Genomic DNA, 26,579 nt, shown 5'->3' with positions numbered 1-26,579 from the left:
GGGGTCGGCGGCGGCGGCGGTGGCAGCTCCTCGCACCCCCCCAGCTCCCCAACCAACACCGCTCTCCTGCGCGGGGCTCCGCGCACCTGCGGCGCGGGCAGCCGCGGCTTCTCCGCCGCTTCCCGGCGCTGCGCCACGGCATCGCCACAGCGCGGAGCCCCCCCGGAGCCGCGGGGTCCGTGGTGGTCCGGTAGCCCCGGCACGGCATCCCCCGCTGGGATGGGCGCCCCTGGGCAAGCGGTGGCCCGCCCGGGAGACGGGGTGGGGGGGGGAACCCCGGCGGCGCCATCCCCCGTCCCCGCCCGGTGGGCGCTCGGTGCCGGGGAGAGGGTGTCCGGAGGGGAGCGACCGGTTGTGCGGTGCCGGGAAAGCCCTGGCTTGGGAGCAAGGCCCCGGGGCGTGCGGTGTCGGGAGACGCCGTTACCGGGAGGATGGCGGGCAGAGTCCGAAACGGAGAGCGGCTCCCCCTTCCTCCTAATTTAACGCGAAGGTTTGCGAATTTAAGGCGAATTGCCGAATGGTTTTCAGCCGTAGTAGTAGTAGTAGTGCATTTGGAAAGACAGCAACTTTCCTGTGGCCACTCTTCCTAATTAAGTACTGCCTTTTTGTTTCTCCAAGTAACAAGGATTTAAGGAGGCAAAGAGTAAGGAGTCTGTCAATTTCTAGTAGAGCAGCAGCGTTTGTAGTGTGTGCAAGCAGGGGCATTTTAGGTGCCCCGAACACTGATGCGTTACGGAAATCTTACAGAGTCTTAAACTGCAAGCACTGGAAACCAAGCCATTGTTTGAAATTTCCGTGGCATTCGTAGAATCACTGAGGTGAGCTTGGCGTCCAGATGGGAAGATGTGAGTGGCATTTTAGGCAGTTGTTTGTCACTCACAGGTGGTCTTTCTTTGGTACGATGAAATATCTACATCTTTAAATCAAGTTGGTGGTCTTTGTACAAAGACCAACTAGAGCTGAAAAAATCAAGTGCCATGAGATGCAAGCTACATTTTTGCTTTCACCAAATCCTGTTTTCTATTAGGACCCATTTAATAGTAGGACAGAATAGAATAGTTCCAGTTGGAAGAAACCTACAGCGATCGTATAGCCCGACTGCCTGACCAATTCAAGGCTGACCAAAAGTTAAAGCATGTTATCAAGTCCAGATGCCTCTTGCACACTGACAGGCTTGGGACAGCAACCAACTCTTTTGGAAGCCTGTTCCAGGGTTTGGGAGAATGTCCAATCTAAACATCCCCTGGTGCAGCTTTGAAGCGTTCCCACGCATCCTATCGCTGGATCCCAGGGAGAAGAGCTCAGCACCTCCCTCTCCTCATCCCCTCCCTAAGAAGCTGTACAGAGCAATGAGGTCACCCTGCAGCCGTCTTCTCTCCAAACTAGACAAACCCAGAGCCCTCGGGCTGACCAAAAGTTAAAGCATGTTATCAAGTCCAGATGCCTCTTGCACACTGACAGGCTTGGGACAGCAACCAACTCTTTAGGAAGCCTGTTCCAGTGTTTGGGATAATGTCCAATCTAAACATCCCCTGGTGCAGCTTTGAAGCGTTCCCACGCATCCTATCGCTGGATCCCAGGGAGAAGAGCTCAGCACCTCCCTTTCCTCATCCCCTCTCTAAGAAGCTGTACAGAGCAATGAGATCACCCTGCAGCCGTCTTCTCTCCAAACTAGACAAACCCAGAGCCCTCGGCTGCACCTCACAGGACATTCCTTCCAGCCCTTCAGCCAGCTTTGTTGCCCACTTCTGGATGCATTCAAGGGCCTGAACATCCCTCTTAAATTGTGGGGCCCAGAACCACACACAGTGCCCAAAGTGGGGCTGCACTAGTGCTGCCTACAGTGGGATAATCACCTCTTTGGACTGGCTGGTTATGCCATGTTTGATGCACCCCAGGGTGCCATTTGCCCTCTCGGCTGCTGGGGCACCCTGCTGACTCATATTGATCCCGATGTCAGCCTGTACCCCCACATCCCTTTCTGCAGGGCTGCTCTCCAGCCACTCCTCTCCCCATCTGTAGTTCCATACTAGTTGCACTCAAACAGAATATAGCCTGGAAATAACAGGAAACTACTGAAACATCTTGTACCTGTATCATTGTAGTGCTCATGTTAATGAATAGCGTGGTTATGAGATCATAACTTTAATGGGTAAGAAGCAGAATGGCCTTCAGAGTCTTTTCTCGGAGCTTAATGCAAGCTTTGCATGACTTATTCGGCATCCTTAAAAATTAGTCTCTTTAAACAATGATGAATTTAAGGTCAGAAACTGAGATGGTGTCATTATAGCTCTGTGGATTTATGGTGCTCAACGCTATATGTGCATAGAGTATGCTCTTTGATGCCCACAGGGTAGAAGAAAGCAGTCATTACTTCAGGTGTGACATTGTGCAAGGTGAAGTAATGAGCTCAGAACCGGTTGAGTTGTATCACATCCTTGTGGCTTATTCCACCTGTAATGCATGGAGGGGAAAAGTGATTTATGGCACAGTTGAAAACGTTTTAACTATTACAGTTCTACAGGTACTCCTCAAAAATGAATCCTATTACAAACTCGTGTAGAACTTGTTTTCCTGAGTCTGTGCACTGACCAAAAATAAGGGAAGGTGGGAATAGCTCCTGGGTTTTTTTTGCTAGGTTTTTTAGGTACTGAAATTCTAAACATGTAAATGCAGATTCTAGTACAAGGAACTACTTTGCCCTTGGTCACTTCAGTAGAAACATGCAATTACGTATTTCATGGTTCTGATTTCCCTTTCACTCTTTCCTGTGCCACATGCTTCAAACTGCTTAATCCTATCTATAGATGGCTGCCTGTTACCTGTCACTGCATATACAGAGGAGATATAATTTAGCTGTATAATTTATTTATCCTCTTGTATGTGCATAGCTGTTATGACACTAGATTAACAAATCCCAAACCACTCAACTTTCTGTCTGTAGCCCCTTGATCAGATGTGTATTTCAACTCATTATTCATTCCCATGAATAATATGGACAAAACTTGCTAGGAGCTTTCACAATGCTATGATCTTACTTTTGAATGGGAAAAGAACCCAAGTTGCAAGGTAGTTGTATATATGCATAGCTATACATATTCAGTGGGACAAAACAGCCCAGATGACGTGCTGCTGGGTTAACAGCGGAGATGCCAGGGTTGTGCCAGCTGGAACACGTTGGACAGCTGTGTTTTGGTCATTAAGAGGATAAGAAAGCCTAATTCTACAGCACCGAGAAATGCCAACAGGGTCTCTTAAGGAGACGGGGTGCAGTAACGAATGGGACGGCTGGTATTCTAGCTGTGCATTTTCATGGGTAAAAGAGGGGAGATACGCAGCTAATCTGGATGGTGATGTACGTGTAGCTGATGATTTGCTGCATTTTAGCACACTGAGTTACGTCAAACCCTGCTTTTCCAGGTGTATCTTTCCAGCAGTTGGCTTGTGCACATGGCTTAATATCAGAGGGCTCCAGTACCACTTCAATGCAGAGGTGTCTGCTAATTAAAATATTTGTGGATGTACTGTAGATCTTTGGCCCTACAAAATGTGCAACCAGAATTGTGTGTTACTCAGGTAGAACATCGGGAGGTAGTGTTAAGAAAAGTAACCAGGAACAGATGTATTTAGGTGCTGCATATATATATGTTTTGTTTTTTTCTCCCCGTGTAAAATTTCACAGTGCTTAGGTAGGAAAATAAAATAAATTTTACTTTTACCATTAGAGTTCTTTCAAAGCAATGTTTCAGAAAGCCAACAGGCTAATACATTTTATAGCAAACAGCCCGGTGACACCATATGGGGTGGTGTGGGGAGAATCAGAGATGAATCATGCATTTGCAGGCGGCTCCAGCCAACTGGTTATCGAGCTGTGCAGCTGCCATGTAGGTCACCAACTCGCTCAAGGCTAGGTTTGCAGCTCAAAGGTCAGGATTCAGTGTGTCCTCCTCATCTGAGAGACTTTGTGGCTGCAAATTAGCTGAAGTGGTGACAGACACAGGAGAGGGCTGGGGCCCCGGGGACGCGTAACTAATTCTCGTGATGACATTTATTTTCCCATGCTTTTTTTTGTTTGTTTGTGAAGCCTCCCTGGGACCCGTGCGTTGGGCAGTGGCAGTAAGGTGAAGTTGTAATGGCACAGATGAAATGGAGAGGTTATGAAAAACTGCCCAAAGGGCCAGTGGCCACTGTTAGATTCCACTGTGCGCCAGAGAGCACAGAACCAAGGCTTGAAAGAGGGCAGTGGGGGAAGTAGGTCTTCAAAACGATTGCAAATGTGTCTGGAGCAGCAGGAAGACCTCCTTTCTGGAGGTACTAATGAGATACTTATTTTCTGAGTCATTGACATAACGAGCACTTTACTCCCGTTTTTGCAGGCTTCATGCAAAAACTTCACGCATCTAATTAACCTTTTAGTAACAGTAGCCTAAACATCTAAAATAATAAGGATTTTTTTTTTCTCTGTGTGTGGTTTATTCTGTGAGATTACTTGTGCTTATTTCAGCTGTGAGCAAAGTTAACTGGCAAGGTCTTGTTGTCATAGACTTTTTGTTATTAAATATGTAAGTACATGTTGGGTTCAGTGGTGCCACTGGCATGCTTTATATTAGGCATGTATTGTATTTGTATTAGGCATGGGCTTCACTATACCTCATTTAACTGAAATGACTCCTGAGCATGCTACTGTTCCTTTAGTTTTTAAAAAATGTGTGTATTAGTAACCATTATAACTCTACATTTATTTGTCTATATGAGGTTAATACAAAATTATAAGCTCACTCTAGAAAAATGCTACATTTAACATATCACCTAGTTTTTACATTAATACAAATTTTACTTTCCTGTTTGAGCTGTTCAGGTCCAGCTGTGCAAAACTGGAGATAAGGTTGGTATGAATGAGGCTTTTCTCTCAGCTCATTGACAGTGGTAGTGAACTTTGCTGTCAGTGTGTTTTATTTGCAGAAATATTGTATGACTGGATCTTCTTGTGCCTCAGCCCATACGTAAAATTGTGTAGTAATAGGGCCTTTATATAATGACACAGGTTTTGCTTTGTATGAACTTTCCCAAGCAAAAATCTGTATACGTATCCCCCAAAATTTCATCAAGGCTACAGTAGTGATTTTTTTTTTTAAATGTATCTAAGTGATTATTTCATTGTTGTTTAGAAGAACAAATTTCAATTTCTGTGTATGTCCAGCTTCTGAGCAAGGAGAGGACGTAATTTTTAAAAACTGGTTTAGAAATCAGGAAGGAATCAAGCAGAGCAAGGCTTTAGTTTATTGTGGTTGTTTCTTAGACTTTTTACCTTCTTGTGCGTAAGTAAAAATAAGGGTGACAAAATCTGAGCAGGCTCATTTCTTTCTGCCACTGATAGCCAAATAGTGTAAGATGGCCTTGTGTTTTTTTAGTCTTAAATCAGGAGCAGTTTCTGTGCTACCTGAAATTTGGCTAATGATTTGCTAGCTTCACTTCTCCTCCCCCCCGCCCCCTTTTAAATGTGACATCCAGTGTCCTGTCTAGTTCTTTTTGTAGCACATCATTGATGACTGGAAACTTGCCTTCTTGCTTGATGTTTTCTGCTTGGTCTGCGTCTCGCAGGCAGATGCTAAATTTAATAGAGATCTGTTAACCAAAGAACTCTCTTTAGAATTCCCATCCCCCAGTAAAGCGTAAAAAACCAAAACAACATGCTGAAGCAGGCTGTGAGGTAAGAGAGCAGCGTCCACAAATCTCCCTGTGAAGGTACGCTGAACGTTGATGATCTGGAAAAATAAGCGTGAAAAGGAACGCAGCATGAGAGATAAAGAGAGCAGAGAGGCCGGAGATGAGAAGGCGGCAGAGAACCATGGCTGTGGAAAGGGAAAGGTTAAGGGATTATGTAGACAGCAGGCAGGAGATTTAGTGAATTTATATTTATCCTGTAAGCGGTGTCAGAACCGTAACCGGCAAGCGCCTTGGGCTGCTGCGGCGGTGCTGAAACGGTTCAGAATAGCAAGGCCAGATAAGGAAGGGGATGCAAGTTGGGATGGATTCTGTGCCGTGCTCTGTTGACACATTTTAGAAACCGAATACAGGGGCTTGTATTCCTAGCTTTGTGCTCCAGCCTCTGATTGCACAGTTACAACAGGTACTCTTGGCAAGAGATGAGAAGCCTCTCTCGTTAAGCTAAGCCCATGGGTTGAAGCTACCTCTGTCGGCAGTTCATGGGCTTGATAAAATTTGCAGTAACGCGTTTTCTTTTTGATAGCGTTTATGGGTGTGCTCTTAGCTCCTTCCAGGGCTGCGAAGGAAAGAAGGAATAGAAAGTGGTACTAGAAAATTGCTAGGGTGTTGGGAGTTCTTATTTACAAATTTAGAAATTAATTGTCTTGATGGGTTTTGGTAATTGTCTGTGAAGCTCAGTATTTGCTTCATATTGGTTGCTATGTCTCTGGTAGGGGAAAGGCACATATCTATGTGTAATACGTGTTACTATCATTTCACAAACTCTGTTGTTCTTTCTTGTTATTCTTAAATGAAAATGCTTCCAAACTTAACTTATGCAGGGTTTTATCCAATATCTACTAAACTGCAGCTGAAACAATTTTTGTGTTGGATAAAGCTTATTAGTGTTGTTGAATTAGTTTTTTTCCACACTCGCGTGTTTGATTAATGAACAACATCTGAAAATTCTCTATCCTAGAGATGATTCTCTTGCGTTCCATTTTAACTCTGTATTTCCTGTGTGTTTCAGTTGGCAATGTAACTCATGTTTCGATTGCTAGTAAGCAAAGGCAGGTGAACCTAGATGTGTGCCTAAGGACTTGCCTGATCCAAGGTTGAAGATGAACATGTATTTCAGTAAAGACCAACAGTGTAAATAAATATTTCAATATACCAGTGATGCCTGATGCTGTAGCGTGGAGCAGAAACAAATCTGAAGAATGCAAGTATCCTTAGATAAAGCTAGCTACTTAACGAGGACAAGCTGAGAGGATAGTTACCTATTTAAAATGTAAGTGTAATCTCTTCACTTTTACCCAGATTTCATTTTTTCTGACAGATTTGAATAAAATTTTTTACATTCTTTATTGTCATGCATGTTTGGACACTGGCTGAACAGTAAGGGTGGAGCTGTAGTAACAATGAAAGGCAACTGGAAAATCAATAATACCATGCAGCACAGCTTAGATCTCCAAATTGCAAATCATCAGTTTGATCCTGTGAGGTCGGAAGTGGCTCCTGTGAGACACAGGGTGCTTTCTGCTTGCAGGAGCTTCATACTCTCTTCCGTTTGGAAAAAGCTTTTGGCACCTCATGAGGCTGTGTCTTCTCTCGCCTTGAGATGCTCCCGCTGGTCTAAGCATCTTCAGCGTATTGGTACAGGTCTAATATAGGAGGCAGCTGAGAAGTGATCATTTGGCAGAATTAATTGGCCTAAGATTGGAGCCGAAGTGAATCATTGGTGAGGAAGTACTGTATTTTCACTTTTTGGTTGCATTTGCCCAGATTGAATTTTCTGTATAGGTCAGGAATAATTTAATAATGAACAGCAATACTCCTGAAATTACCTTTAACAAAAGAAGAGATTAGTGCCTTTTCTATGGAAAGGTGAAATAGGGATCCTGGATTTTGCCTGTATGGTTGCTGATGAACAGACAGTGTATTAAATTCTCAAGGTTTAAATACTTAGGTTAAAGAATGGGAGAAACGGCGGCTGACCTTTCTCTTGTCCTTCAGAAAATGCAGGTGGGTTGGGAGAGTAGTTATTTTGTTGATGAAATGCTTGCTTTCTGTAGCACAGGTCTCTGTCCTTGTGAGTATTTTGGCTCATTTAATCAAACGTACTGAAAACGGCTCTTTTCATGTTCTTCTTATTCTTGCTTTCTTTTTGTGGTCTCCCTCCACTGCTTGGTGCAGATAATATCAACCTGTTGGCAAGGTTCATAATGTCCAGATAGTATTTCTCTCCTTTTCCTGTTAAAGTCAAGCTGTCACCAGATGACTTCTGCTATGTCTTTCACTGATGCGTATGGGACGACTTCTGCTATGTCTTTCGCTGCTGCATATGGAACCTATCTCCTCATAGTTCCTCCTTCAGCCGAGGCTGCTTGTCTGTTGCTTTGTTCTTTGTTTGCTTAAATACAACCTTATTTTCCTCCCTAGCTTTGCTGTCTCAGAAACCCTTTCTAGACTTTACAAATTGTCCTTTTGTTCCCATTGGATTATCTTGTTCTTACTCTGTTTTAATTCCCTGTCTGATAGTGAAAACACAACTGTAATAATTCAGCAGTAATTAAAGTACTACTAAATCTTCCTTTTTTCTGGCATAAAACTAAAAAAAAAAAAAAAACAGCAAAAACCCCCAAACACTCTTTTCTTCCTTCACTCTTCTGCTATGAGTTTATTTTATCCTTTCCAGCTACACACAGTTCATAAAGTGTTCCTGTTTTTTTCTTCTCAGGGATTAACATGTTTTTGATGGAGGTGTGTTGATAATCAGCTCTTGCCATTTGAGTGTGCTGTCAAGGTAGATGCTGTTCTCCAGCTCTCGGTTACTTATAGCAGTAGTAACCCAAGTGTGGATAGGAACCATCGTATTCATGGTGGTTGTTCATGGGAGTTACTGAGAAACTCGATTAAGGAGGACCTAGGGATGAAGAATGAATGTTGCTACTTTAGTACTGGTACATTTAGAGGAAAAGTTTCTCCTGACTGAAGGTGATGATGGAAACTTGAGATAAAAAGGACCATACCAATCTATATAAGGTTAAGTATATGTATAAAATTTATCAAGGTTGCTCACAGCCAAAAATGAGAAGGTATGGTCTCATATACCATGAATCCTTTCAACAGAGGGTTCTCAAACAGAAATAACTCCTGCAATAATTGGAAATCTGGGCATTTCAGATAGTTACAGTAAGAAACGTAGGCATTAAGTGGCTGCAAAATGATTGCTCTTTAAAGGCTTCCTTTGGAAAAATGTTAAATGAGTCAACATCATCATTAAAAACACTTGTTATTTTTCCCCTGTTTACTTAAACCCCAGGAAGAAGTAAACAGTCTGGATTGAAGACATGCTTTGCTCCTTGCAAACATTATCTCACAATGAAGTCTTCCCCATAGCAACCCTCTTTGGAGCAGAATTGTACTTTAAAATTCCCCAAAATCAAGATTTGCACCGGGCTGTTTTTTGTCCTAGTGTTGTAATATGTAAATTTACTATAAAGGGGCACATGTTGCAAAGATAATGGGATATTTCTGACAAAACAGTGTATAACTTTTCATACGGTCAGTCTTCGTGCCCACTTTTTTTGGTCTTTCACGTAACTGCAACAGAAGCAAAAAAGAAATGGGGTTGCAAAATGAAAACAATCAATCTCCACATCCCCCCCAACCCACACGGTATCAGGAGAATTTACAACAGGGCTTAATAATTTATTAAATATAGAGAGACCAAAAATCAGTCATGAACAATTTCAAGTTAGTGGTGAAATTCCGTGGAAATTGATGCATAAAGCTCCAACAGTAATGGTATGTTTTTATTGTCTCCAGGCTCAGGGGCCAGTGAAACCTTTTTGCCTCCAGAACAAGAATGTCTGCATGTGAAATGCCTTTTGGGAATGGTTCCTGGACCCCTTCTATCTGCCAGGCGATGCCTGGGAACTGGTTAGCAAGAACGCTAATTGGCACGGACTGGATTTTGGTCAGGCAATGCCCTAACAGTTTGCTAGCGTGGGTGGTGGATTTCAACACCCCAAAACGCTTGGAGGGTTTTTACTAGTTTTAGTGTAGATGCAGTCTTTGTTTTCAAAAAGAAAAAATTAAAAAAAAAAAAAAAAAGATTTTGTGAATGATTAAAGATAGATTTTATAGTTCTGATACTAAAACATGTGAAATGGTAACTGTTCGTACCACTGTCCTTAGTGGAAAATCCGAAGTGCTGTGTGGACCATCTTAAACAGTTGGTGTAGTTAAACTAGGAGTAGCAGGGGTTTTAGTAGGTGCTTACTAAATAGCTGCGTTTAGGATCTGTAGGCTGTAATCTTGGATTTGAACCTGTAATCTCTTCTGGGATGACAGGTTCTTGATTTTGTTGTTGTTGTTGTTGTTGTTTTGAATGCTCTTAGCAACAGAGTCTAACACAAAAGTGCTCTGCAGAATCAGGACATCAGTTGGTGGTGTGTTTTTTGTTTTTATTTTTATAGACACAAACTCTAAGCCCTATAGTGGAGTGCGAAATGAGGTGTTTTTATTTCTTTGAACAGCAATTGTGAAAATGCAGATGAGACGCTCTGTGGAGCACTGTGCATGCCACAGAGCTGCTACAGAACGTACTTTTAATCCTATTTCTTTAGGCTTCTCAGAGTAAAAGACAGCTGATTCTTCACTTTCGCTCCCTTACTTTAAAATGGGGTAACACAGATAAATACTTTTCAATCAGAGAGTGGTGGTTGCTCCTGCGTTAGATGGGGCTGTTACCTGGGGGGCGAGCTGAACTCTGGAACTATGCAATACCAGCCTGAATTTAGGCGGCTTGGAGGATTTATCTTGAGACGTTCAGCGTGCCAATCGGTGGAGTGCACCAAGCACGCCCACCCTGCTTGCCCCTGCCCTGTGTGAATTTCCTTTGGCTCCATCCTGGGAAAAGGAAGGAAACAGGAGAGGCTTTTAGAGAGGGTTGTGTGAGTGATTCAGCGTGCAGACTCAGCTGTTCACATGAAACAGCTCCAGCAGCTTGCGGTGCCCCTGCCAGTTGCTAGGTGCAGATCTAGGGAGGCTTTTCTGTTTTGACTGGAGAATCCACTCACGTTGCCAGGATTTCCGGATTAGTTTTCTCACACAGTCTGGCAGTCGGTACTTTACAGCCACCAGAATGGAGAAGACTTGAGCAGGAGTTGTCAGTCCCCACGCCGAATGATGCTGGTGGCTTGTGGGCATTAAAGCGAAAAGAGTGGCACATCTAAGTAGAAAATGAGCAATACATGATTTTAGGACAGTGTGTTCAGGACAATCCTGGTTGTTTTTTCTGTGTGGGCTACACACATCAAATTAAGTATCAGTTTTCATCCTGTACCTTCTTGAGAATCAGAGGCTGGTTTGTTTCTTGCCCAGAAGAGTTTGTGATGGAATTTCAGAGAACACAGTAAGACAATGCTTAATTCATGGTGTGATGGTGAGACTGCACAAAGTAATTCGTATAGTTGGCCTGAGCTTTAACTTAGGTAAAGGGGAGAAAAATATGACTGTTGAAGAAGAAATTCCCCGGGAGTTGGATGCTGGTACGTGTGGGGAAGAGAGCAAGGCTGTGTAGAGAATTCAGTGGTGATGTGGTGCATTACGGAGACAATGGCAGTACTGACTACACCCTCCCAGTGTTTGCACCTGTATTTTGTGTGTGTGTGTTTTTTCTGTTATTTAGAAACTCTTTCCAGAGAAAGAGCACACAGTTCATAAATCTGTGATCCCAGCCGCTAAGGTGATTTTTATTACTCCAGTCTGTTTCCCTTCTTATTTTTCACTTAACATTTGCTTTAAGGTGTCAAGAGGTGAGCTCTGTTGCAGCTCAGTTTGTGTAAATAAACTTGCAACCTCCTGGCTCTGTTAGAGGCTTGTGCAGCTTGTGAATGTGGCAAGAATCACAGGGGATTGGGTTGGGGCAGGAGGGGAAATACGAATGGTAATTCTCCTCTGCAGATCCATGGGGTTTGATTGCTACTGCTGCCTTTCGTCAGCTCTTAGCATACCACCTTCTTGATCGCGGATGAATAGATCAATACCATGCCTAAACCCAGGTTCCTGCAATACCCTTCTGAGGCCAGAAGGGCCTTAGTGGAATTTATGTATTTGTGAATTGAGATACGGCATGTTCAGTCTCTACAGTACAGATTTTTGCCTGTTCTTTACATTTACACTGTTATATGAAATCCTGAAAGATAGTGAGGTGGTTCAGGAATAATGGAAATGTTTCTGCATCCTGCAGGGGTTTTCATAGAGCGTGAGGAAACTAATTTTTGAAAACTAAACCTCTCTTCCTCCCTAGATGAATTTCATGTTAGCATCGCTAACATGCTCTTCTGTATGAATATTCACATCTTTTAAATTTTTTTTGTGTGTGCTAGAATTTATTTAGACATCCTGTCTTGTTTACAGGAAATGAAGCATAGGTTTTTTTGTCATGAGGTGATAAATAGTTCAGTGGATATCTCATGTCCTGGAAAAACAGACACAAACTAAATGTTTTTTATTCATAGCTCCAACATCTGTCTTTTTATAGTTCTTTTTCATTCTGTGAATATTTATGCTGTTGTTGCTTTGTGATCAGAGCTATCATTGTAATCCAAAAACCGCAAGAGAGTTGTATTTCTTTTTCAGTTTTTCCATATATAGCTGGTATACTGAGGATGGAAAAACTTTTCTTGCATTTGATGCATTTCCATTAACTTGCTTTTAAGAGCTCTATCTAGCTGTATCTTTTATTGATTAGGAGATACAAGGGAAGATGCAGATGTGGATTTCGGTGCCTTCCCCTTCTTGCTGCTTCACCCTGCCATCCACAGGTCATTTTGAGGGCACTGATTTCTAATAGCGATTTTGGTGACCTCCTTGTACTTAGCCAGGCCGTGCTTCGGTGGTGCTCCAAGAAGGATGAAAACTACCAGGTGTTGGCAGGCATGGCCCACGAGGTAATGTGTTCTTCTTGGTGTCCAGGCAGGTTGCTAGTTATGCCTGTGATGTTCTCACTCCTCTCCCACTCCACAGTGACTGCTGTGGTTCTCTTACTTGCTGCATGTCTCAGCATTACTAGTATTATTTGTATTTTCCTTTTTCTCTACGAAGCAAACCCCTTTGCTTTCACTCTTGGCCACACAGGTAATCTGTTGAGGAGGGAACTTCTTTTTTCTGTTCACTGCATCAAGGTGAGTTTTTTCTCCCCTCTCCTAGTTTCTGTTTTTTAAAATGAACAAGCAGGTAGGCACAGTGACATGTGAGCTGATTCACTGACTCCACAGTACTCAGAGAAGACAAGAAGAGCTATGTTTATGATGAACCTGCAGAGCTGGTTTGTGTCCTACATAATGTTTGGCACTTCTCTGAGAGATGCAGAAGGAATTGCATTTTCCAACCCCTCTTTGCCTCCTCTGTCTCCAGAGGATTCACTGCTTACGCAGAAACCAAAATGTTTGCTGGCGGAGGATTCTGAGTGTTTTGTTCTGCAGGCTGAATGATGAAGAAATCCAGAGGGAAGCCAGTTTAACAAATTCTCTTTTCCTGTTGTGTCCATACAGATTTGATATTGCTTTGTAATTAAAATTGGAAATGCTTCGATGGAATGCCTCTCATTTTGAACTATGTAGCCTTTCCCATGCACTCCTGAAATAGAACAGCTAAATGTATGCTTAAAAGAGGAGGGAAATAAAAGGGAAAGAACTGTCCTCCTAAAGGTGCACTGGGATTCCTGTAGCAGTATTTCTTTGCAGAAATATGAGTTTGAGTTTTCTTGCCGAGAGAGAAGTTTCTGCTTTATGAACAAGATAATTGTATATTTCTGTTCAAAGTAAACATCATTCTGACACATTTCATGACCGCAAGATATTTTATGCACTCACCGGAATAAACAACACACAGGGCACTTAGTCAATGAATAATGTCGTGCCTGCTTTTACACATCTTTCAGCTAAATCAGAGATCAAAACCAAACTCCAGCACTTGAGGGCATGTGGGGAGGATTTTTTGACACTCTAGAGGAAAGTGAGTCTGTAAAGCCTTAATGATTGCTCCTTCATCTATGCAGATTTGCTTTAACTGGTGCCAGAGCTGCTGTAATATTGATGACATCCTTCACCTTGTTAATGGCCCAAATGTAACCGAGCATATGCTGGTAGTCTAATTTTGTTCTTTATGTAGGGAGACCACAAATGGTGAAGACTGCATATAAGGATGTGAACTATGCCTACACATTTGGCATGTAACGTGCTTTCTGTTAAGTGAATAAAAAGTATTTAAAACTCTGATTTTTGTGCACTGGGCGCATCCCATGCCTTAGCTGGTGAGAGAAATTTTATTCCAGTAATTCTGGAACAGTTCCCTGACAGTGAGGCAATAAATAAAATGTTGTAAGATATAATGGTAAAGTCATATGTTGAGCGACTGCCTTTATCTCCAAGAGAGTATCGAGAGTGTGTGGAGTTAAAAATTGGCTGTTGCTTTCCATCCATCTTGGTCTGTGTGGCTTGGAGTTTTCGTGAAGTGCTTGGCAGTTAGAGCACAGCAGCAGTTGGTGAGAATTTAAACAGGGGTAATACGAATATTTAGCCAGACTGAGTAGTAGTGGAGTTGAGGTCTACTGGTTTACAATATGGGATCGAAAATGCCTGGAGTGGGGCTGCAGTGACCCATGGTAATAGTCATGGCTCCTGGGAAACGGCGTGATAGGAGATGCTTTCCATAACTTTCTGTGGTCATAGTGGGATCATTCATCCCCAAATGACTATTTATGGTGTTCCTATGGGGCACACTGAGAGGTGAGAGGACGTAAGAGTATAAAAGATGCTGTTGGGAGAGAGGCTGTAATGGAAACTGATTAATTTGAAGCACTTCATGTGATCTTCAAGAATGACTGCAAACTTCCCAAATCTGGGTTAGAAGTGCTAATGATCTCCCCTTTGTACATGTAGATACATTCATGTGGGAGCGTCTTCCATGAGATTCATAAGACGCATTGAGTTCCTCAGGTGACTGTGTGGGATGGAGTGTCTTGCACTGAACTGGAGCTTGTCTGCTGCAGAGCTCATGAATGAGAATGTGCTCTGCTATGTGTACTGTGGAAAACTGAATTATCATTCATATTTATTGTCTGCCTCCTGAGCCTCTCTTGTTTTGCAGAGAGAGCAGATGGAACTTGCATTGATCACAGCCTAGCTGTGACACTTTCCCCAGGTTTGCAGGGTCACTCTGTCCCTCCACAGTGCTCAGGTGAAAAGAAGCCATCCGTGTTCTCTCTGCGTTGTCGCTACTCCAGAGATGGACAAGGATTAATTGATAAATGTCCTTTTCTGCTAGGTGGGAGAGATATTGTGTCCCAGAAGGATGTTAAGCATTAAGCTTTCCCATGCCTTGTGATTCTCCCAGGGAGAGCTATGACCCTGTGCATGGCAGGGCTACGGTCAGCCTAAAGTACTCCAGGTCATCTGAAGCATTATGTTTTTTGTATTATTTACGAGGTAGCTATTCAAGAGTACAAATAGAGAGCACAGCAGAGGAAGCATTCAGAATTTCCAAAAATTATACCATAAGCCTTTCAGGGGCTTATAATTTGGCAAAGACAGAATCATGTTCCTTTCAGAGCCCATTGTTCCTCAGTGCTAGTATTGTCACAGGTGTTCAGTGTACCCTTTTCTACTTCCTTGCAAAAGGGGCTGATAATAATTTTCCTCTCTGCTAGTAATTTGTTTTTCTCTAGCATATTACCATTTTATTTTTGCAGGATTTGGTGTTTTTAAATTATAAATAATGTGGTTTGCATGTTTGGGTGACTTTCATTAAGAATGTCTGCTAGTTGATTTCTGTAGTTTAAAAAAAAACACCACACCAAACAACCAAAACTCAGATGCTTCAGCTGACTCAGACTACCTAATGGATGCAAGGAGCTTAAAGCCAACACGCAAATGGTGGCTTGACGCAGGGAGTGAAGCCTGTGGAGTGCATTTCCATGGGCAGCAATAGCAGTCTTTACTGTGCTATTACAATAGCACATTGGAGCCCCAGGCGTGGGTAAGATACACTTTCTAGTCATGTCTGAGGACACAGACACCCACTGGAATAGTATGCGATCTAAATAAAACAGCTGGAAGTCATACTTGAATCTGCTTGTGCTCTTGGGTCATGGCAACCAGGAGTGAAAACATAATAGTCTGAAGCCTTTTTGCCAACACATTTTGATATATTTTAGTAGGATGGTGTTCACCAAGGTGGCAATAATCTATTAAGTCTTAATATGCACCTGAGTTATATTCTGTGCCCACATTGGTAAAATAAGACTGCTGCCCAGGCAGGGGCAGACAGAGAAAGAACACTGGGCAGTGTGATGTTCCAGCCCCATCCCTGGAGGTGTTCAAGGCCAGGCTGGATGGGGCTTTGAGCAACCTGGTATAGTGGGAGGTGTCCCTGCCCATAGCAGGGGGGTTGGAACTCAATGGTCTTTAAGGTCCCTTCCAACTCTTCCAACCATTCTGTGATTCTATGTAGTGGTCTCTGCTCTTTGTCATCTTTGCAGAGAAAAGAGGGGGTTAGAAGATGATACTGGAGTGTATTTTGTGGTTCCTCCTTCCTGATGGAAGGGATGACCTGGAAGGAAATGCAGAGTTGATTGTTTTGGAAGTTTAAGAAGCGGAGTGTGGGAGCTGAGAAGGGTGGATGATGTTTCTCCTCCCTCAGTCAGCAGGAAAGAGACAAGGAGGCATAAAGTGAGAGGGTCCTGGTAGGCAGGGGTAAATTACAGCTGGGAACAGATGGATGAAGAGTAGCTGGTGGAAATGGTTAAACCACTGGAGGGATGCAAAAGGGCTACACTGAAGCAGCAGACTGGGGAAAAAATCTTTGCATCATTATTTGGGAAGATATTGGGGACGTGATATTGGGGTAATCTTGTCACAAAATTTTAGTATTGAAATACCGTCTTGCTTTATTATACCCTTGTTTACACAGGGGTCAGAGGGAGTAATTACTATTTAATGACTTTAGGAAACAAAGTAGGTGTGTTAGGAGAACATCAGCTTTGTCGTATTTCAAAATTAATTGAGCTAGTAAGAGCTTTTTAAAAGCCTTCTTTGACAGACCAAGGATGCATGGGCTGTGAAGCTGGTTCTCCTGTGTGCTTCCAAGAAGGTAATAAATCTCTGGACACCTAGCAGTAGAACTCTATTTTCAGTGTAGTTTGTTGCTTTGGAGAAAAAAGTTGAGTCACTAGGGAAAATGAAAAAAAAAGAAGTAAATATTTCTGTTGATTTATATCAGGTATTTGACTAGATTAAGTTGAATTAGGCTAGATTAGTTTACTAAACTAGAACAGTTAAAATTACACTAGATAACAGACTAGATAACAGACTTTTGTCATAAGGCAGCCAGTTTAAATGTTAGTGCTGAAAGACTGCAATATAAGGAATGTCTGTTAGAAAATTAGTGAGTTAAAGAACTTAAATACTTTTAAATGAACATTTCACAGTTGGCTTTTAAAGGATTGTTTAATGTGATTAAGGATTGTGTGGTGAAGAATGCCAACTGACTGTGACTATTTTAAACTCCTGATTAAAAATGTGAAGGGGAACCGGTTGCATGCGTACTCCATTATTCATGAAGTACTCTGAGATGTTACGTCTAAGGTTTAATATGGCACACCTGAATTATGAAAGTGGTTTTCTTATTTGCAACAGATTTCCCCTTAACTTTATTGGATAGTCAGAAGTGAATGCAAGCATGTACGTACGTAGTGCTACTGCTGACACTGCAGATGTAGGAGTGGGATATGCAAACACCTATACCTTTCATTACATCTAAATTTTAGAGTATTTAAAATTGTTTTTTTCATCAGTTATAGCTAGGCTATATGACAGATTACATGTTTGTTAACATGTTAAAAGCCTTGAACCAATGCTTTTGAATATGACAGGACAGAAGTTCAGGTACTTTAAAATGCATTGATGCCTGTTAGGATAGCATGTAGCTAACTGGATGGATCTGTGCTTGTTCAGCTCCTGGCAGAGCGGATTTGGAGGGAAGTTAGAAGTTATGTGTATTGCTTTACAGCTAATCTGTGTTACTGTGGGAACAGGGTTATAATTTACATCAGCTTTAGGCAAAACTGTACCATGAACAATACACAAAGCTTACACAATTTTTTAAAATTTAGATTAAGGTGTGTTCAACTCTTATTTGTTTAACCAGTTAGTGACATCAGTTAGAAACAAATCTTTAATGCAAAACGTTGTGCATGAAATGGATCAGTTTTCAGGTGTAAAGCACTTCAGCATCTCAGGGTGGGAAACAAAGACAGAAGTTTATAAACAGAAATTATATTTTGGAGAAATGGTTAGGTCTTTTTCAGTAAATCCTCCATAGTGTGTTAAGGTGAGTGGAGCCAACTGAGTTGTCCCAATGCAGTCGGTGGGATCAATTCGGTTGAGGATATAAGTAAGGTACACGGGTTATATGTGAGTCACCTTTATTTCCTAAATCATGCTTGGAATCTGGAACTGCACATGCACAGTACATAAAAACAGTTGCTCTCAAGTACAGGTGCTTTTTTATATGCTGTTATGCTTACAAGGCCATTTTCTAGAAGGCATGACTTCATCTTCTTTTTTTAAAATATATTGTAAGTGATTTCCCAGCTTGCTATTTGAAGTTAAGAGAGAATTGGTTTGGAATATTGTATCTGTCTCTGTTGGTATAGATGTACTGACAGTCTTAGATTTTGGGCAAGAACAGTAGCTGCTGGTTTAAATGTTATGGCTATTACCTTCAGTACTGTTTTTCCAAGAGACTGAGGATGCACTCCCAAAATCACATGAACATCACAGTCAGCTTTGAAAGTTAATTTTATGTAACAACTCCGAGGTCTTGTCAGACCAAATAAATAATTTCTATGAGGCTACATAGTTCTCACAAAGACAACCTTTTGTAAGCACTCAGTAGGCTGAGGTTGGTTGTTTTATGTACTATAACAAAGCTGATTTTATGCCTAATGCAAATGGATAATGAACTGGAGTTCCCTGTGGTGATGTTGCTAGGTCTATCTGTGATTTTTGAGTTGAAATCAAGGAAAAAGGGAAAGTTACAAACCAGCCCATTGTCATAAGAAGCCACTAATCCATGTTTTGCTTTGTTTTATCTGCACAGTACGTTAGGGATTAGGTGACATAATACATAGTGGCATCTAAAATTTGATATGCTTAATGGTACCAGATACAATGAAAATTCCAGAATGAGAAACCTTATAAAAGTTATTTTGTCATAGTATTTCTTTATCCATTATTTACAACAATAGCTTTTCCTTCAACAGTCATACATTGCTCCCCTCCATGATTTGTACAAGCTTCAGAAACTGATGAGAACTGAAGAAAGCAGGCTTTTTTCCTGCTTAGCACTGTCAATGAAATGATAACAAAAAGATATAAGTACATAGAGATATGCAAGTAGTACCATAAGCAGTCCATGCCTTCAACTGTACATACTGCTTTCCTTTTTTTTGTTATGTTGTTTTTACACCTGAAACATTTAAGTAACTTGCTGGATTCCCTTCCAGTCCATAGTTTAGTTTTAACTTTGATTAGTAGACATTATTTTTGCTTACTTTTCAGTTGATTTCTAACGCCCGTTCCATTAGAACAGAACACAGATGGAAATGGAGTGTTGAATTCTGCTTGGCAATACATAATTGCTTAAATAATTATGTATGGCATGGTTATGTTGGTTAACGTTTTCAAGGATTGTCAACTAAGGACAATTTAAAGAAAAAATTTAAAGAAAAAAATTTAAAGAAAAATTTAAAGAAAAAAAGTGCAGATGGCAAAATGGATTTGTTTGTTTTGTGTGTCAGTAGTCTGCTGGTCGCTGGTGTAAATCCAGCAGCGGTTGTGTGGCGGTTTTCAACGCGTGTGATGGCTGCAGCGCCAGTTTGGCTGCAGGTTTCACTGACAAAAATAAGCAAGCCAAAATCTCCACTAGTTTAGAGCTGGAGGTCCTCCCCTGCTGCTGTAAAGTGAGCCTGATGAGTGATTTTGGTAAATGTTTCCACCTTTGCAATTTATATTGTGGGCTAAATTCTGCCTCTCGGTGTGAACCTCTTCTTGTCACTGGTTGCACAGCATGGAGTAAATCAGGGCTGCGAGCTGCTGGGCTGGTGGACCAATACTGATGGTGCTTCTATTGCTTGGCCTGTAAAACTGAGTGAATTGTCAGCTTTAAAGGGAACTTGCAAGGCTGTGTGCTGTTTTTTAAAACTGTTGCGCTTAAGGAGGAGAGAAATACAAATTTCTCAAGTATTTACATTCCCTGAAACAGGTTTTTCAGCCTAGGTGATTTTTCCTTGCAGAAGGGTCACGGAAGTGTGACAGTCCTAACTTTGTGGTGTTTTCTTTTTATCACAGCAAAGTGATGTTTGAAAGCATTTTGAAGGAAGAGGCAGCATTAGGTTGGAAATTCCTTTCAACAATAAATAATGAGAAGACATCAGGGTTTCTGGAGATAGAAGTCTTACTCTGCTTATGAACTCGCTGTAAAGAATCAAGCCCATTAAGGATATGAATTTTTGCAATTATTTTAAGAGCAGACACCTAGCTTCTGCCATTTTCAGTCACATAGCCTGATTTATTCTGTATAAAACAGCTAAGTGAAGTGAAAGCTGTAAACACACATATTTCAATTGAAGAGAGGGAAATTTGGGGGCATGCAATCTGTGATGAAACGTTTATAAAGGGGATTATTATGAAGGTTTTTATGATTCCTGCTGAGTGCCTCACTGAATGCTACATAATAATACTAAAGATTGAGTTACTTGTCACAGAGGATGTCCTAGTGTCAGTGAAAGTTTTTAGGTAAGTGGGAACAAGTGCATTTTATTACTTAGCTGTAAAAACATTTGTTTGTTTATTTATTTATTTATTTAAAAGAAGGCATATGTGCCTGAGGGGAGAAAAGCGGAAGCAGCATCTGCATCACTTCTGGAGAATTTTTTATTCTTGATGTAGCTCATCCTTAGGGAAGAAATCCATCATCAAGCGGTTTTACACAGCATTACCCAGATCCCAGGTGTATGGCAGTTCTGCAGTGAGGTTTGCCTCGACCATATGTGGGAAGGACCTGTATTTTACCGTATTTTTTTTAATCGTTAATATTTTTTGAGGATTATGCTTTTAGGTTTTTTTTAATTTAGAGGTACTGTATTCAGAGTGTCCTGAAAATCCCTGAAGGCTAGAAGCTGCTGTCATCATAATCAGAAATTTTCAGCTCAATTACTCGACTTCACAACAAGCTGGTAGTTTAAAAAGGAAACCTTCCCTGCCTGATAGCTTTTGATGCGTGGCTAAAGTCTCAAGTATTTGACAGCTCTGGTCTTGAGTTAGTTCTCCCTATCTGTGGTATTGTTGGGCAGTGTTTCAGAGGGTATCCTCATCTCTTTATGCACACCCACTCTTTGCATGGAGGTCTTGCCTACGAGGCAGGACCCAGCTTCTGCCCTGGCTGAAGTTTTTTAGGGGTATAGTGTTAAGAACAGGAGCCTTGGCGTTGCTGCAGACGCTTTGGATGTCCTCTCTCTTACACCAGTCCCTTTATGCCCTGGTGCAGCAGGGGGTCTCAAAGCTGCTATTTGGAAGATGCTGCTGTTTGTACAGGTAGCAAGCAGCAACTAGTGGGGACTCTTCTGAGTAAGGTTCAGTGAAACTCAGTCTCTAGGCAATCCTGCTTTAGCAGGGGAGTTGGACAAGATGATCTCTACGGTCCCTTCCAACTCTAAAAATTCAGTGAAGGGATGAGGAGGTAGCATCTTCTGCTGGAGGGGCGACAGTGGTGGCCTATCATTATTGCACCACGAGTACCAGCCACCCTTCAGTGCCTCTGAAGGCTGCTTTGTTGCCTTGAGGCAGGAGAGGGTGCTTCATCCCTACCTCAGGGAAGGACAGGATTGATTTGGAATGGTGCTGAGGGGTTACGTGGGATAGGGATAATTAGCTGCACACCTGTAGTGGGCAATGGAGTGGAGTCCATGGGGAGAAGTCTGTGTGTGGTTGGGGCTCCCATATCCTGGTGGGCATAGGTCCACAAGGACTTGCTTTGTTCCTGCTGCACATGCAGGTGACAAGGACAAGGTGGTATTTTTTGTGTAGAAATCTTTGAGCTGTCTCTGTCTCCTTCCTCCTAATGTGTTTCCTTATCAGCTTCGTTGTATGGGTATTCATTCTTTGGGGCTACAAAATGCTGTGCACGAAGGTTTTAGTCCTATTTATGCTATTTATGACATTTCAAGCTGGCAGCACTCCAGTTACAAACTACAAACTTGATGTATTTCCATTCTAGTCACAACAGTGTGTCTCACATTATAGCTGTAGCTTGAATATTAACAGCTGTTTACATTTTTATTGTACAGTAGTGAGCAACTTGTGCCAAAAAGATTATCCACATAACACTTTATTCAATGTGAGATTCATATTTTTTTTTCTCATTTCAGTTAAACAATCTATCTTGGAAGTTTTTCCACGCCAGTATCAGCGCTGTCTCTGAGGGTTTTATATAGAGCATAGATGGGACAGGCCCATTGGTTTAAGCCATGCTGAATGCTTGAAAATTGCAGGTGAAATTCAGCAAGTCTGAATTGGGCCTTTGGCTCTTGTCTTTATGGATAATTCTTAGGCCAAATCTTATGGACTATTGTTATATTAATCTCAGTTCTCTAATTTATTCCTAACTTGTATCATTTAGTTATCCAGAGGCATTTGCTTCTAGGATTTTCCATTTTTTGGATGCTCTCAGTTATTGGCCTTTTCTTTTTTAATTGCATGCTGAATATACCTTCACAAAAGGCAAAATGTTCCCATTAATATGTAATATTGCAAGATCTGTATTTTCCATTATGGTCAATCTGTGGCTAAAGAATCAGATCTTTAAGAATGCTTCCTGGAATGCTTTGGTTTGTGGTTGTTCAGGGTTTTATTTGTTTGTTTGTTTGTTTTTTCTGTTGCATGTGATTTACTTTCAGAGTGTCATAGAGACTTTGCATACCTTTGTGGCCTTAAACATAATTGAACTTAATAGGCTAACTTCTGTGTTTCTGAAAATCAGCAAATGAGTAAATAAATAGGATTCAACAGTATAAAGAAAAGGACTGAGGAAATCTGTTGTGGTCTCTTTCTATAATAGATTTTTACTGTTTGCCATCAGAAATTGAAAGGAAATTGGTTATGGCATACTGAGAGACCGGGGGAAGCTATAAGGGCTTTCTTCTGTTGACCCAGCTGTGGCTGAATTATATATTTAACTACTTCTCTAGAATCAAACTCGAAAGCTTTTTTCATTTTTCTGTGAGACTATTTTATTTGTAGCACGCAGTATTTGTTAATTAAGATAGAATTTGAATAAATGATCAAAATGTTGATTTTGCTGTGCTTGAAGCTGTGCTATTTTTGAAGGTCAGGGTAATAATCAGTTATGACTAATGTTTCTGATTTTAAAAAAATGTCTTATTTAAGTATTTATATATTTGCTTTTATTTAAAATTTGACCAGACCCCCTCTATTTTCTGTGTGCTATATCAGAGAGGAATGATCAGGACAACAAGTTACACATTTATTCATAGAATCATAGAATGGGTAGAGTTGGAAGGGACCGTAAAGATCATCTTGGTCCAACCCCCCTGCCATGGGCAGGGACACCTCCCACTAGAGCAGGTTGCTCAAAGCCCCCTCCAGCCTGGCCTTGAACACCTCCAGGGATGGGGCATCCACAACTTCCCTGGGCAACCTGTTCCAATGCCTCACCACCCTCACAGTAAGCAATTTCATCCTAGTATCTAATCTAAATCTCCCCTCTTTCAGTTTAAAACCATTACCCCTCGATCTATTGCTACACTCCCTGATCAAGAGTCCCTCCCCATCTGTCCTGCAGGCACCCTTCAGGTACTGGAAGGCTGCTATAAGGTTTCCCTTGAGCCTTCTCCAGGCTGAACAACCCCAATTTGCTCAGCCTGTCTTCATAGGAGAGGCACTCAAGACCTCTGATGATCTTCATAGCCCTCCTCTGGACCCATCCCAACAGGTCCATGTCCTTCCTGTGTTGGGGTCTGCAGAGCTGGATGCAGTACTCCAAGTGGTGTCTCACGAGTGCAGAGTAGAGGGGTAGAATCACCTCCCATGACCTGCTGGCCACGCTTCTTTTGATGCAGCCCAGGATGTAGTTGGTTTTCTGTGCTGCAAGTGGACATTGCCAGCTCATGTTGACCTTCTCATCCATGAACATCCTCAAGTCCTTCTCCTCAGGGCTGCTCTCCAGCCATATTCCACCCAACCTATGTTTGTTCCTGGCATTGCCGTGGCCCAGGTGCAGAACCCTGCACTTGGCCTGGTTGAACTTCATGAGGTTCACACGGGCCCACCTATTAAGCCTGTCCAGGTCCCTCTGGATGGCATCCTTTCCCTCCAGCATGTCAACTGTGCCACACAGCTTGGTGTCATTGGCAAACCTGCTGAGGATGCACTCTATCACACTGTCCATGTCACTGACAAAGATATTAAACAGCACCAGTCCTGCTGCTTATTATGCGGAGAAAGTATGTCTGAATGGAAGGCTGAATGGTGTTTTATACTTAACCATCTCTGATGTTAATTTTAGTGGGGTTAGTTTATTCTGTAACAGTTTTTATTTTCTTTGGTAGCTGACATTCCTCAGTTCTTTCAATTTGTAATTATTTCAGTTATACAGATGCTTCCAAAAACTTGTCTCTGGAGTTTTGAAGTGTGAAAACTTTGTTTTGAATAGATTTTCTTCTGTGATACAGCTATGTCAAAATATTAAGTTGCAACTGCTGCATGATAACAATGGCCTTTCTTATGTTGGATACTATGAGTTTATCATTGTATGTGTGCGTATTGTATTGGTTTATTATTATGGTTATTGATTTGTGTATAACAGGACAGGTTCAGATACGTGGACTATGTTAGGTAGAAATGTGAAGCTATTGGGTGCTAACTTTGATGTGAGCCATGCATTTCACACAGCTTGTGGACCTTAGGTCAGAATGTCTAATGGTGACGTTTTTAATTTCTTCTTTCTTGTTTATCTAATTTAAATAATGTGGTCTATGCTTACATAATCCTAGTTCTATATGAAATGTAAATATCTTACCACCTAGTGTACTGACAATCCCCCATGGAGAGTTCTGCAACCTGTGCTACTTCATTCCTCCCTTAACACATCTGCTAAATGGTACCTGTGGTGAGGATTTTCACTTTGATTTGTGTTTCTTGTATTCTGCATTACCTTTCAGTGCACCCCTCTCCACAGCACCAGCTTTTCAAAGGAGTTGCATACACAGGGTGACGTAATACCTGATGCAGTTCCAGAAACTAATGACGTGTCTGGCTTGGTTTCGGAGCCTGCTCTGATCCTGGCTTTGCTTTTTGCAATCACAGATACGTCTTCTTTCAGTTGGTGCTGTCTCATTCCACACATTACAGTGGCTTTTAAGTTGGAGTTTTCACTGGTTGTACAATCCAAAACTAGTTGAGCTTTCTGAACTCTTGGGCTTCCTCCAGCCCATCTCTCCCCCTCCCTGCATACAAACTCATTTGTAAATCTTAGGGGTACTTCCCTAAAAAACGGGAGACAGATTATTGATTTCGAAGCAAATTCTCCTTGTAGGCAATTTGTAGAGAGATGACAAAGGTTTTGTTCACAAGGGCTGGTTGCAGAACCTGAATTGCTTGCAAGGACCACCTTCCCCCAAAAAAGCACCATTCACAGGCTTCTGATGAAAGTTCTGTGTCCTTTTGGTAATCTGTAGTATTCTCTGAATTACATTCTCTTGGTCATTGAGATGTTTACTCTCCGTGAATATCACAGTCAACAAAGGAGTAAATAATCAATTTGAGTCTACTGAAACAAGACCTCGATGAGTTCACTGTCCATGAGGTCGAGCATCAGGGAGCAGCTGTGGTGGGCTAACTCCAGCTCTGCAGCACCAAAAGGCACTGCCTGATTTCTAGGCAGTTGGGAACTGGGGCAGCATGTTGCAGCTACTTCCCGAAGCGCTGGGAGAGCAGGGGAAGGATTCCTGTCAGAATGTAAGAGGCATTGCATATCTGGGCCACTGGTGGAGCTTTGACAAAATACAGAGCTGGCTGCGGACCAGAATCTGCCATTTAAAATCATTTTATGCCTGGTTTAACCTGTTAGAAACCCATAAGCAGTAGCAACTAGTAAGCAAATAGAACTGTTCAACATCAGCTGCTGCTTTCAAAACACTGAGGAATTAATTTGAAAAAATCTCAAAATATATGTAGGATCTTGTGCATGTAGCAGTTTCATATTTGTGTTTGCACTGCTTGGCAGATGTTGCTGTCAATTTACAACTTATTACAACATTCTAGTATAAAAATGAAGTACAGTCTATTCTTACTGCTGGTCACCTTCACTTCTCTTTTCTTTCCTTCTAAATTTTTTCTGCTTCCTTTGTAATGCCCCCTTTTAGTAATTTGTAGTGATGCTTACTGATAAATCTTATTTGTAGAAGATGGAAAGAAGAAAAGGGGAAGACGACTGAGATAAAGCAAGAAAAGTAAGAAATAAAGGACAACAGAGAATATAATGCTGCAGCCAGATGCTGGATTTAAAAAAAAAAAATTACCACTTTTAAAGCTTTAAACAAGCATAGCAGATGGTTGGTTGCAACCTTTTATTGTTTTCCTCTTTAACTTCTGTCAACTTATTCAGGATCTTTTCAAAGGGTCATAATTAAGTCTACTAGCTAAAAATAGTTTTATAAGTATGCAATTGCAATTTGCATGGTAAACCTGAGTGAATTAGCTGTTGGGTTTTTTCTTACATGC

The sequence above is a fragment of the Calidris pugnax genome, unplaced genomic scaffold, assembly GCF_001431845.1.
Source record: "Calidris pugnax isolate Ruff unplaced genomic scaffold, ASM143184v1 scaffold2, whole genome shotgun sequence".
NCBI lineage: Eukaryota > Metazoa > Chordata > Aves > Charadriiformes > Scolopacidae > Calidris > Calidris pugnax.
This window is presented reverse-complemented; position numbering follows the sequence as displayed.